At 44.2% G+C, this 12489-nt stretch overlaps 1 long non-coding RNA gene across 2 annotated transcripts; it reads left to right on the plus strand.

The window, feature by feature from the left end:
- The first annotated feature begins 6681 nt into the window (after positions 1-6681).
- LOC113010184 (uncharacterized) lies at positions 6682-11240 on the plus strand. Of its 2 annotated transcripts, XR_003270292.1 has the most exons (3): positions 6682-6849; positions 10578-10631; positions 10747-11240. It is a non-coding gene; the product is annotated as an uncharacterized LOC113010184 (long non-coding RNA). The 2 variants fall into 2 exon arrangements; XR_003270293.1 differs by lacking the exon at positions 10578-10631 and having other exon boundaries at positions 6692-6849.
- Positions 11241-12489: the final 1249 nt, after the last annotated feature.

The following is a 12489-nucleotide window of genomic DNA, read 5'->3' on the forward strand; positions in this document are numbered from 1 at the left end:
GAGAATAAAGATATGATGCACCAATGCAGACCAGTTCATTGCTATTAAGAAGTTGGATATGGTTATTGTCCGTGAGAGGGGGGCAGAGAGTTCAGGAGCCTCACAGCCTGTGGATACAGGCTGTTGGCCAGTCTGGATGTTCTGGCCTGTATAGACCTGTACCTTCTCCCTGAGGGCAGCAGATGGAAAAGGTGGCGCGCAGGGTGATGTTGGTCCCGCAGGATACTGTGCACCCTCCTCAGACAGCGAGTGGGGAAGATATTACTAATCTCTGGCAGACTTGTTCCAATAATTCTGCCAGCTTCTTTCACCACCCGCTGGAGTGCTTGCTGATCGGCCTTGGTGCAGCTGGGGAACCACACTAGAAATCCATACGTCAGAACGCTGCTGATGGCACAGTTGTAGAAGTTCAACATCAGAGATCTGGGAATGTGTGCGCTCCGCAGTCTCCTCAGGTAGTAGAGGCGCTGTTGGGCCTTCCGTACAACTGAGGTGATATGGTTGCCCCAGGACAGGTCCTCGGTCACAGTTACCCCCAAGAATTTAAAACTGCTCACCCTCTCCACCGCCTCACTGCCAATGAAGAGAGGCAGATGGTTGTTATGACCCTTCTTCCGGAAATCTACAATGATCTCCTTGGTCTTTTTGGTGTTTAAGACCAAGTTATTGTCGTGGCACCATGACTCTAGTTGTTGCACCTCTGTCCTATAGTTTGTCTCATCATTGTTGGATATAAGTCCGAGCACTGTAGTGTCATCTGCAAACTTAACAATGAGATTGGACGCGCAGGAGGAAATACAGTCATGGGTGAAGAGAGTGTATAGCAGAGGGCTCAGAACACACCCCTGAGGGGCACCGGTGTTGACCACAAGGGTGGAAGAGGTGTTCTTACCCACTCTGACACTCTGTCTACGGTTAGTGAGGAAGTCCACAATCCAGTTGCACAGAGAAGAGTTAAGTCCCAGTTGGTGGAGTTTGGGACGGAGTTTGTATGGCCGGATGGTATTAAAAGCCGAGCTGTAGTCTACAAAGAGGAGCCGTGCATAGGTGTTCCTGTGTTCCAAGTGCTTCAGTAATGTGTGCAGCACTGTGGCGATCGCATCCTCGGTTGACCGGTTCTCCTTGTATGCAAACTGGTGCGGGTCCAGGGATGGTGGAAAAGCAGCTCTGATGTGTTTAATGACCAGTCTCTCCAGGCATTTGGCGGGAATGGGGGTGAGTGCCACAGGTCTGAAATCGTTCAGACATGTGACATTTGACTGTTTTGGGATGGGAACGATGGTTTGCTGCTTTGAAACATGATGGTACCAGTGAACAGGACAACGAGGTGTTATATATAGAGGTGAAGACGTCCGCCAGGTCCGCAGCACAGTCTTTTAGCACCCGGCCCAGCACTCCATCTGGCCCGGCCGCCTTCCTGCTTTGGTTATTTGCCTTTTGGTTGAAAGTAAACTGAGAGAGGACTTTTTTTATTAGTGATCTTAATAATACTTTTTTTAATCTAATTGAATACAACCTATTTGTGTTTGATTGTCAGTCCAAAGAGGGAGAGAGGAAAGAGGAGAACATGAGGAGAAAGTACAAGGTCAGGAAGAACCAGGTAAGAAAACAGACAGGAAACAGTGACAGGCACAACAGAAACTGTTAAACTGGCAAAGAAAAAACCCCAACTAAGTTTACTCATACAATCTGGAAGTTGTGTTCTCCCTATATTAAAGCTGCTATACCGAGTCTGCTAAACAAACTGGGCTGTCAGCCCTGGCACTGCATTACCATGTTGAGCTTCAGTCAGAGGAAGTCACGGTTGCCAAAAACGTTTTGAAGCTCAAGAGTGAGGCTGGTGCCATCCCAGATATGTTAACATTGTGCAATCTTCTGGATAATCAGATCTTCCCCACACTGAAAACTGTTATTCAGGTTGCCCTAACAAACCCAGTTAGCAGCTGTAGCTGAGTAGCTGCGTGAGTCAGCTCCATACCTGGCTGAGAAGGACCATGGGTCAAAGCAGACTCCAGCACCTGGCTGTGATGTCAGTTGAGAAAGAGATGCTTGAGAGACTTGACCACCAAAATGTGATAGACAGATTTACCAACCTCAAGCTGAGGCGACATAGGATAAAAGAAAAGAAAAGATCTGCAGGGCCATAGAAGTATCTGCAGTAAATATCTTTTCATACCATAGGCCAAGGTGTCTCAGGTTTTCTAACGTATTAATAATATTTTGCACATTTCAAGGACTCGGAGTCTTTTTTCATATATCTGTATTGTATTATACAAACACATTAAAAGTGAATCTCTGTCCAAAAAATGCCCTCAGTTTACTTTTTACTCACTGTGAGCATCACTCATTATTCTCCCGCAGTAATTAAGGTTAGGATATTTATTTAAATTCCAATCCATTCTTCTTTAGCAGCATTTAAATAACCTTTATCAGATTTGATGGTTTTGTTACAGACTTTAAAATAGTGTTTTGCTTTTCTTTCACAAATGTGGGGATTCAATTGTGTTCAAATGTACAAAGCAGTGATGTCATGTTTTGTGACGAGGACTCAGGCACAGAGAGACTTGGTGCATTTAAGAATCTTACGATTTAATAAAGAAATTTGCAGACTTGCACAGAGATGGTAAAATTATTATGACTGAAAATGGAGATGAAGACAACAGACGACGAGGAACAGAGGGAACTCGGGACAACTGGAGACATTTAAGGATGCAGGGACTGACAGAGACGGGGAGGACGTCTCATCGTGATGAGTAAAGTTTATCTTGCCTGGATGGGCAGCTCTCTGGGTGCTCAGCACCCCCAAAGCTCTGATCCTAGAATCGCCCCTGGTGGGAACTAGTGCGTTAGCGCAGTTAGCTCGTTAACGTGTTGACGCCGTCCAGCCGTATGGAGGACCACAAGAGCCACGCGCACCGAAATAAAGAAATTCTGTACTTAATTAATGAATTGTAGAATAAAATCTGTATTTGTAAATTCATTTTTGAATTCCAATTTAATAAACTGGTTTTTAAAACGCTTTTTAAGTCTTCATTTCAAAAAACATTTTCGAATTGCACTTTAATAAACTGCACACACTCTAACAACATAACAATATAATACTATAACAATATAAAGACAGAAGAAGCAGAAGGATAGAAATAAAGTCAGGAATGGGGCAATGGCAATATTTTCTATATACAAGGGGAAAAACTGTACAGCGTTTGTAGTTCTCTTATAGTATTGCACATTTTTCACGGACCTGTTACAGAAGTCTGTTGTGAGTATGTTGCACATTAGTCAGTGAATCGATCGTACATTCAAAATGAGGTGAAGTAGTGCAGTGTTTATTTTAAGTGTTCTGTGTTTTTGTTTGCCATCAGTCTGACTGTGGCATATTCAGTGTTGTGTTATCAGGGGTTCTTCCAAAAGTGCAGTATTCATTCCTTGGTTCTGTCCGTGTTGAGGATGAGGTGAAGAAGCTTCTGTGATGAGTAGAAAGTTAAAGAAGTCCAGACGCTTTTCTCTCCAAGCTCCTCAGACTACTGACGCTTGTTTCTCTCTTTGTAAAATGAAATTTAAAGTGAATTTTGAATCAAATGTTTCTCTTCTTTCTCCCTCAGAGTGCAGACATGTCTGCTGCCAGCAATCTGCGATCTGAAGATCAGTTTCTGTGCTCCATCTGTCTTGATGTGTTCACTGATCCAGTCTCTACACCATGTGGACACAACTTCTGCAAAACCTGCATCAGTCAGCACTGGGACATGAATCAGAGCTGTCAGTGTCCCATGTGTAAAGAGACTTTCTACACTCGACCTCAGCTGAGGGTCAACACCTTCATCTCTGAGATGGTTGCTCAGTTCAGACGTGAAGCTCAGCAGAAAGCCAGCAGCAGCAGCTCAGAGCAACAAGCTGCCAAACCAGGAGAAGTTCCCTGTGGACTTTTTGGTCGACTCCTTTGCTGTCTTTTACTTACTTACTTAATTAATTAAGAACTAATTTGTGCTGTGTGTGTGTGTGTGTGTGTGTGTGGTGTGTGTGTGTGTGTGTGTGTGTGTGTGTGTGTGTGTGTGTGTGTGTGTGTGTTACTTAGTCCTGGATCATCAGAGGCTTCCTGTCCTCTGTGGTGCTGACAGCGGCGTCTTGTGTAGGACGACAAGATGTCAGGATGACATTTCTATTCTTCTTGGGAACTTATGACACAAGAGTGTGTGTGTCAGTGAAAGCACATTTTGGATGAGAGTCCTTCCTCTGGTTGATACCAGCTGAGGGGGAAGTTCAGGCTTGTTCTTGCCTCACTGTCCCTACCATGGTGAGCTTTCTTTTCAGCAGCTCCTGACCATCCTGTCTCCTGAAGCACCGTGCACTTGTGGATTACCAGCTTCTGCAGTCTTTTCCTCAACACTAACCCTCATATAGTGTGAATGATGTTGTGAAGCTGGTTAGGGTTTAGAATGTACGTGGTTAATGATGTGCTTTTGAACACACCATGTGTGAAATAGTCCCATGTGACCCCGTGGGGAGCTGTTTATCTTGTGCCTTGTTTCTCTCCTGTTCCCACCTGTGTTTTTCCCTCTGAAGAACTGGTAACCAGTGTGAAACGTCAGGGATGCTCGATCAGACCAGTGAGAGCAAACAAACCCAGCCCTCCCAGCTTATGGTTTAATCTTTATTGGGGGAGAAAACTTTTTAAGCCCTAATTTTGACAGGGAGTAGAGTCTTTGAAGGCTTTTCTGGATCCTCAGAGGGGATGAAGGAGGCAGAGGAGGAAGCAGAGATCGGTCTGTGTTTCATTGTAAGATAGAGACCTGGACCATTCTGGGAATGACAGCCGACTTTGGCCCATCGGTGGAGGATCTCATGAAGAGAGACGGCAGGGAGAAGGACAGTGTTTCATCGATAACAGCTCCAACACCTACAGTGTATATAATATATACATCAAAGTATATTTGCTATACTTAATGTATATAACATCATGTTCTTCTGTCCCCTTCACAGTGCAGGAGCGTGTCAGGATAGATTTCACTGCGTGTTGTATTTGTATAACTGTGCATGTGACAAATAAAGAAACTTGACTCTAATCAGCACAAACGAGGCTCTGACACATGGATTGTTTTTATAGTTTATTTAAAAGGATTAACCCCAAAATGTGAAAACAAGACCATCAACAGGCAAGACAGAGCTGACAATGTTACTGATGTCTGTCTGTAAATAAAGGGTGAGTGGAAACTAAAACTGGGGTTGGGAAACTTGCTGTGATCACTAACAGCTGCACGAGTTCTGGAGTCACCAATAAAACAAAAAGTATAAAAAAGGTTTAGCAAGCTCAGCATTACATGGATAAGGGATTAGGTGGGGATACTTTCAATGCAAACCCAGGATGAGAGCACGAGGTGAGGCAGAGGAGGAGCAGGGAAGTGATGAAGGAGGACCAAAAGGATTCTTCTGTATCTTTGGGTTTGCAGCAATAAGCAGGTGGATTTTTAATGTTTCTAACTGTTTGCACAGTTTCCGTGCTGTTATTCTTTAGCTTTGGGGCCGTTTTATAATAGTTTTGTCTGAGGTGTTTAAGCTTCTATTTGTTCATCCACAATATTGTTTAGCTGATTCTATACGAGCTCGTTCCAGTTCTTTCAGTCAGTCTGTTGCTTCTCTCCCGATCATTTTCCCTGTTCCTCATAAATCCCAAGGGTGGGGCCCGTGGGTCCATGTTAGAGTCTGGACACATTTCCACCCTGAAAAGAAGAAATGACATTCAGTTTTGTGTGCAGCAGAAATGCCTCCTGGGTGCACTGGAGATAGAAAAGCACATTCCTCACTAATGCATTCAACAGCATTTCTATAAAATCAGACCTGATTTTTATTCCATCATATTAAGCCCATCTCTCAGCATAAACATTACTGTCATGGGTTACTTTGATAACTCCAAACTACAGGAGGTCAGAGGTCGTTAGAAGCTCCCTGGCTGTGAAGAGGCAGGAGGCGAGCTGTAGGAAACCCTTTGACGGCTGATGAGGAATTGTAAATGCTTTTTGTTGGAAGACGGCAGCTCGTGAAAGGCAGATGTGCAATGCTTTTGTGCTGTGTGAACGACCATCGTTGAACATCTATAATCCAGTTTTAAGATCCCTTTTTGTCAGGTGTGACTGCACTTAAAGAGGCCTGGAGGCCTTTTCAGAGGCGTCTCTCTTCGTGCATGAGAGACAAAGGTGCCACCCTGCCTGCTGGCTTTGTTATCTTCACACCTCGGTTCATATGATTAGGTAGAGGATGATTAGGGGTCCATGACCCTCTTGGGGACTCTCCCATATGGCTAAATGTGGGACTCTCCATCAGCAGCTCCTTACACTATGCTGAGCTGGATGACTGAGAACCGACATACTTCCAGGTGAATGTAACGCTACGGAGAAACTACAGCGAGAGTAAACCTGCTAACTTTGGTGTTTTTTCAAGTATCGGGTAATTTTATATGTGACTTTTTCTATCAGGTGAACAAACTGTGCATGCATATTCACGCTAAAGATAAATGCAGAGAAAGCGCAGAGTCTCTGCTTTCAGAAACAATTGGATTAGTTTCAATTGAGCGAACGGTTCAAACGTTACAGTGATTTAAAAACGTTGCAAAAACCTGTTGGATTGTGAGTTTCAGGCATTAAATGCTATTCTACATCCGGACACTAGAGGGCGCAGAGCGCGATGGTGGTACCGAGCAGTGTTTTGGGGCGCAGAAGAAGAATTTCACAGAAAGAACTTCCTGTTGTGAAGCTAACCCCAGCACAGCATGTGTGTCGTTTGTGTTCACGGTTTACAGAAGATTATTGTGTTTTCGTCTACTTGTTACCCAGGCTGACAGCAGCTTCACTGCCTCAGGTTAGTAAACACGAATTACGATGAATGTGCACGGCGCACCTCACAGTACAGGCTGTTGTTCGGTCATTCGCACATCAGGATGCGGGTCATTGTGTGTACACTGTGGCTTTAGGCTGCAGGTTGATGGATGCTAATGCTAGCTGACTTGGCTAATGCAGAATACAGTGGAGCCCCGACTTACGAAAAGTTCAAGTTACGAAGGCACTGAACGGCAATACTTCTGCCCGTGTTACGGCAAAATGCCCGCGTAACGAAATCCGCTGGCTCTGATTGGCTGAGCCTTCAATGCCCACAGTGCCTTCCAAATCAAATTCAAATTTTATTTGTCACGTACACAGTCATACACAGTACGATATGTAGTGAAATGCTTGGACAACTGCTCGTGACCTAAAGAAAACAAAAAGGAAAAGGCTATGAATAAGATAGGAAATAAATATGAAAAATTAAAAAGGGTAAATTTAACTAGGAAGGAATAAAATATAAATTAAGGTTAAAAATGAAATAACTGTACAACACACTGGGAAAGAATAAGATAAAATATATAAATTAAATTGAAAATAAAATAACTGTACAACAAAATACACAATACACAATATAGAACTATATAAGAATGTATGAACAAAATACACAAGAAGTATAAATAAATACATACACAATAACAGCAGTAGTGATTTAAGTGATGAAGTGAAAACAAAGTCCAGAATGTCCAGTGTGTGTGTAAGAACCATATGTGTGGGTCAGTACTGTGTGGTGGTGTGATTGAGAGACCGTATCGCCTGCGGGAAGAAGCTCCTCCTCAGTCTCTCTGTGTTGGTCTTCAGGGAGCGGAATCGCTTTCCTGACCTCAACAGAGAGAACAGTCTGTTGTTGGGATGGCTGAGGTCCTTCACCATCTTCCTGGCCTTGGTCCAGCACCGCCTGCTGTAGATTGAGTGCAGGTCAGGGAGCTCGGAGCGGATGGTGCGCTCAGCTGACCGCACAACCCTCTGTAGAGCTCGTCTGTCCTGCATGGTGCTGTTCCCGAACCAGGTTAAGATGTTTCGGGAACAGCTCAATGCCCACAATGCCTTCCGAATCATGTGACAACCCCTTGGCTTCCGTACTTGCACTTCGACCATAGGAACAATTATAAAACAAAAATAAGTCATGAAAGCAGGTAAACCTTCAAAGGGCACCACCATCATGTCCAAAAGGAGGACCCCCATACACGACGAGATGGAAAGGCTTCTCCTTGTTTGGATTAAAGACAAGGGAGGGCAATACCCTCACAGAGACTGTCATTTGCGAGAAGGCGTCCTCAATTTATAATGATTTAGTAAGTAAGGCAGCTTCCAATGAGCAGCCAACGGCATCGACGTCCTCGCAGGAGGCACCCCTAACCTCCCCAGAGTTCAGGGCATCGCATGGGTGGTTTTATCGGTTCAAGAAGAGGACTGGCAACCACTCCGTTGTGCGTCACGGCGAGGCAGCAAGTTCTGATCACAAGGCTGCCGAAGAATTTGTTAAAAAATTTGAGGAACTTATAAATCAAGAAGGCTACATCCCCCAGCAGGTATTCAACTGTGACGAGACTGGCCTCTTCTGGAAAAAGATGCCGTGGCGTACGTACATCACTGCGGAGGAAATAAAGATGCCAGGCCACAAGCCCATGAAGGCTCGTCTCACCCTCGCCCTGTGTGCTAATGCCAGTGGGACTGTAAGGTCAAGCCACTCCTAGTGTACCACTCAGAAAATCCGCGTGCCTTCAAGAAACACAAAAATTTTAAAGGAGAGGCTTGAGGTTATGTGGAGGTCCAACCCCAAGGCCTGGGTGACCCGACAGTTCTTTGTCGAATGGGTCAACTTGGTTTTTGGCCCTGCTGTCAAGAAGTTCCTCGAGGAGAACGAGCTCCCCATGAAGTGCCTGCTGATCATCGATAACGCCCCCGCCCACCCCTCTGGCCTCGAGGACGATATCCTGGAGGAGTTCTCGTTCATCAAGGTTCTCCTCCTCCCTCCCAACACGACCCCTCTCCTCCAGCCCATGGACCAGCAAGTGACCTCTAATTTAAAGAGACTGTACACGAAACACATGTTCAAACAGTGTTCGGACATAACAGAGAGTACGCAGCTCAGCCTCAGGGAGTTTTGGAAAAATCTTTTCGACATCGTTGCATGCCTCAAGTTGATTTCTTTGGCATGGCGGGAGGTGAGTCGTCGAACGCTAAATTCTGCTTGGAGGAAGCTGTGGCCTGATGCTGTTGCCCCTCGAGATTTTGAAGGCTTTGAGGGGGAACCTCAACCTGAAGTCAAGGTTGAGGAGATCGTAAATCTCGGCACCGCCCTGGGACTGCAGGTTGACATGAACATCGAGAGGAGCTGTCAACGGCAGAGCTGCAAGAGTTGGAGGCGATGCTGCACTCATCAGTACAGCAACAATTCAGCGAGGAGGAGGCCGTCATACCATCGGCCGATATCAAGGACAATCACCCTGAAAAGAACTTTACCGCTCGTGCTATAGAGCATTTTGGTGACATCTCCCACTTCAGATCCATTTTGAAAAGTAGACAGAGACAGACGTCGTTGGATAGATTTTTCACAAAGAGGCCAGCAACAAGTCAACCTTCAGGTGAAAGTGTGCCTACATGCAGCATATGTATGCATGCATACAGCTGACACATATATACACTTGTTCCTCTAATTTTGAGTTATTGGTAATGTTTTTACCCAAATGCGATACTTCTTAAAATACAAGCAGACATTACAAAGAAAGCTGAAGTGTTACTAATTGTGTAAAAATGTCTGAATTGTTTTTTGTTGCCTTTCTTTTTTACTTGTAGTGTTTTAGATGTCAGGGCTGTTGGTGGATTAAAACTTTTTGTTAATAAAAATAATGTTCTCTCTGGTCTTTAATGTGCACTTCAGTGTCTGTTGCACTACCTCCTGATGTTTAAAGCCTGATTAATCTTTGAATTAAAAAATCAACAACTTTACACCTTAATGTTATGCCAGTTTCCCCCGTGGTGGTGCTGTATGTATGCATGCATACGTATGCTTTCTTCAGCCTCCACCACCTCCGCCACCAAGAACTCCGTCTCCAGCCAGCATCTTCTCACTCAAAAGGCGCGATGGCTGCTTCGATTTACGAAAAACCGTCGGGAACAGATTAATTTCGTAAGTCGGGGTTCCACTGCAGTGTGTTGCTGTGACATTTGTGAGGTTCCCTCAGACACACTCCGCCAGTCTTGTTGCTGTTAACAACAAAATATAAAAAAATCCACCATCTGTTCCACCGTCACCAGTTAATCTGGAACACCGGGTGATTTAACGCTACTCCGTGTTCATACTTGGAAGTATTAGCATGTTATTGACTTGGATACTATATTGTTTTAAGCCTTTGTGAATGTTTGTTCATTTTAAAGTGAAAACGCCATCTGCTTTTGGCACAAAACTATCGAATTTGCAGCTTCGGTTAAGTGGGATGGTTTGTCAGACATCACTGTAACATCATCCTACAGTAGGACCGTTTGTCAAACAGTGGTTACATGATGTCTGGAGACTTTCTGGTTCAGTTTTGTTTGTTTAGCAACTTTTGCTCATTTACGTAACTGCTGTTTTAGTCATGGCTTGTTTTCTTTGCGTTTGCTGGTTGTAGAAATGGTTTCTATGAAGCGTTTCTTTTAGCTGAACGAACTGCTCGTGTGCGTGCATGTTTTATACATGTGCTAAAGTTAAATGTCTTTGTGCAGAACATTGTGTGCTTTGGAGAAACAGCAGAGGATCAACAAAGGTTCAGTTTTAAAGTAGGTACTGCTCTGTGTCCAGTGTAGCGACATAGCTAGCTTTGCATCATACCGAGACACGCTACTGGTGCTATAAAGTGATGTGCAGAGTTTGTCTCTCTCTTTGTATTTGCAGTCCAAACAACATGGAGAAAAACATTGTGTACTGCCTGCTGTGCAACAAGCCCCAGCTGTTCATTTGGAATCACCTGAGCGGAGTGTGCCTGAAACACGGCACAGCACAGGAGAGGGAGCAAGAAGCTTCCAGAGCTAAAGCCTCCCAGAAGCTGTTTTCCAGGGAAGGTCGACTCTGGAGCTTCTCGGAGCTGCAGGAGTTTTGCAAGGACGCAACATCTTGCACCAAACTCTGCAGTCGTCTTCAGAGTCGTGGCTTTATCATCACAGACACTCCCCAAACCTGCCCAACACAGAGGTCTGATGAGCTTGTTGCCACTCTGGCCAGTCCAGCTGTGGCTCCGGTTGACTCGGTCCATCCCTGATGGAGTCTCCCATAAATCCTTTGGCTGGACATTTGACTTGTCTTTATTTTTCCTTTGTTTGATGCTTTGCTTGGCTTTTGTTGTGTCTGACCTTTTCTGATTAAAAGGAAATTGAGCTCACAGGACACCATGTTGCCTCAGCTGATGCAGTCGTCTTTGCAATAATGTTTATTTCCAAAGGAATTTCTAGAAATTCAGAACAGTAAAATTCACAGAATGAATTAGAAGATAACTCTTATGTAGTTAAACTAAAATCCTCTGTGGGGGTTAGTATATAAACTCTTAACACCTAGTTAGCATGAATAAGTGTTGAATGATCAACTCCAGACAGATTTGGTATTCAACACTAAGTCAGAGTTAACGTTCCAACTCTCCAATAAGAGTTAAATTAACTTATAAAGACACTTTAAAAGAGCTGAAATCAAACCTGACAGTCTTCATTTGGACATGTTGGATTTGCTGTGTGGTAAGGCACCTGGGCCAGATGGCTTTCTGACTTTACAAAACCTTCCCAGAAGAAAGAATATTTCCACTTATTAACATGTATGTAGACGCATATCACACGGAGGATCTCCACCCACTGTGAGACAGGCAGTGAGTACTGAGAAACCTGCTAAACCTGCAGAACACTCATCATTTAGAGTCTGACGGGGGTTGACACTAAAATACTTTAAATGTTTAGCATGAAGATCAGAGCCTTGGATCCCACATTTGATTCACTTTGTACCAAAGCATCAAGGGTTTCACAATATAAGAAGGGTTCTCATATAATTCATGAGAGATGTGATGCTAACGATGCAGCTTTATTATCACTGGACACTCGTCAGGCCTCGGACAGAATAGACTGGTCAAATTTATTTAACCTTCTCCCAAGATATGGATTTGGAAATCATTTTCTCAGATGGGTTCAACTTAACCCGTCACATTGGAGCGTTCCACTCATCAGGGGTGCCCGTTATCTCCAATGCTATTCATTCTGACTATGGAACCTCTGGTGATGACACTTAGAATGAGAGCTGTACTATTTGGTTTCCAGTTAGGAGATCGAGAGCAGAGATTGGCCCTAGGCCCTAGACTGGCTGTCTGTTAGCCAAGTTGCAAAATTAATGCTACAAATGGAGCTATTTAGACGATTTTCTGGCTATAAATGATTCAAAATCCTCCTCCGTCCTATTCCTGAACAAGGATGAAAGGTTATGCAAAGTTTTTATATTGAGTCACGTCCTCTGCCTCCTCCAAAAGAATCCTTTCAGAAGTTAAACGATATCTTTAATTGGTTAATTTGGAATAACAAAGGTCCTAGATGAAGACTTGGCTTGTTGTACCTGCCATATGAAAGAGGGGGTTACAATTCTCTGATCTTAAACTGTATCACTGGT

The sequence above is a fragment of the Astatotilapia calliptera genome, chromosome 3 (genome assembly GCF_900246225.1).
Source record: "Astatotilapia calliptera chromosome 3, fAstCal1.2, whole genome shotgun sequence".
NCBI classification, from domain to species: domain Eukaryota; kingdom Metazoa; phylum Chordata; class Actinopteri; order Cichliformes; family Cichlidae; genus Astatotilapia; species Astatotilapia calliptera.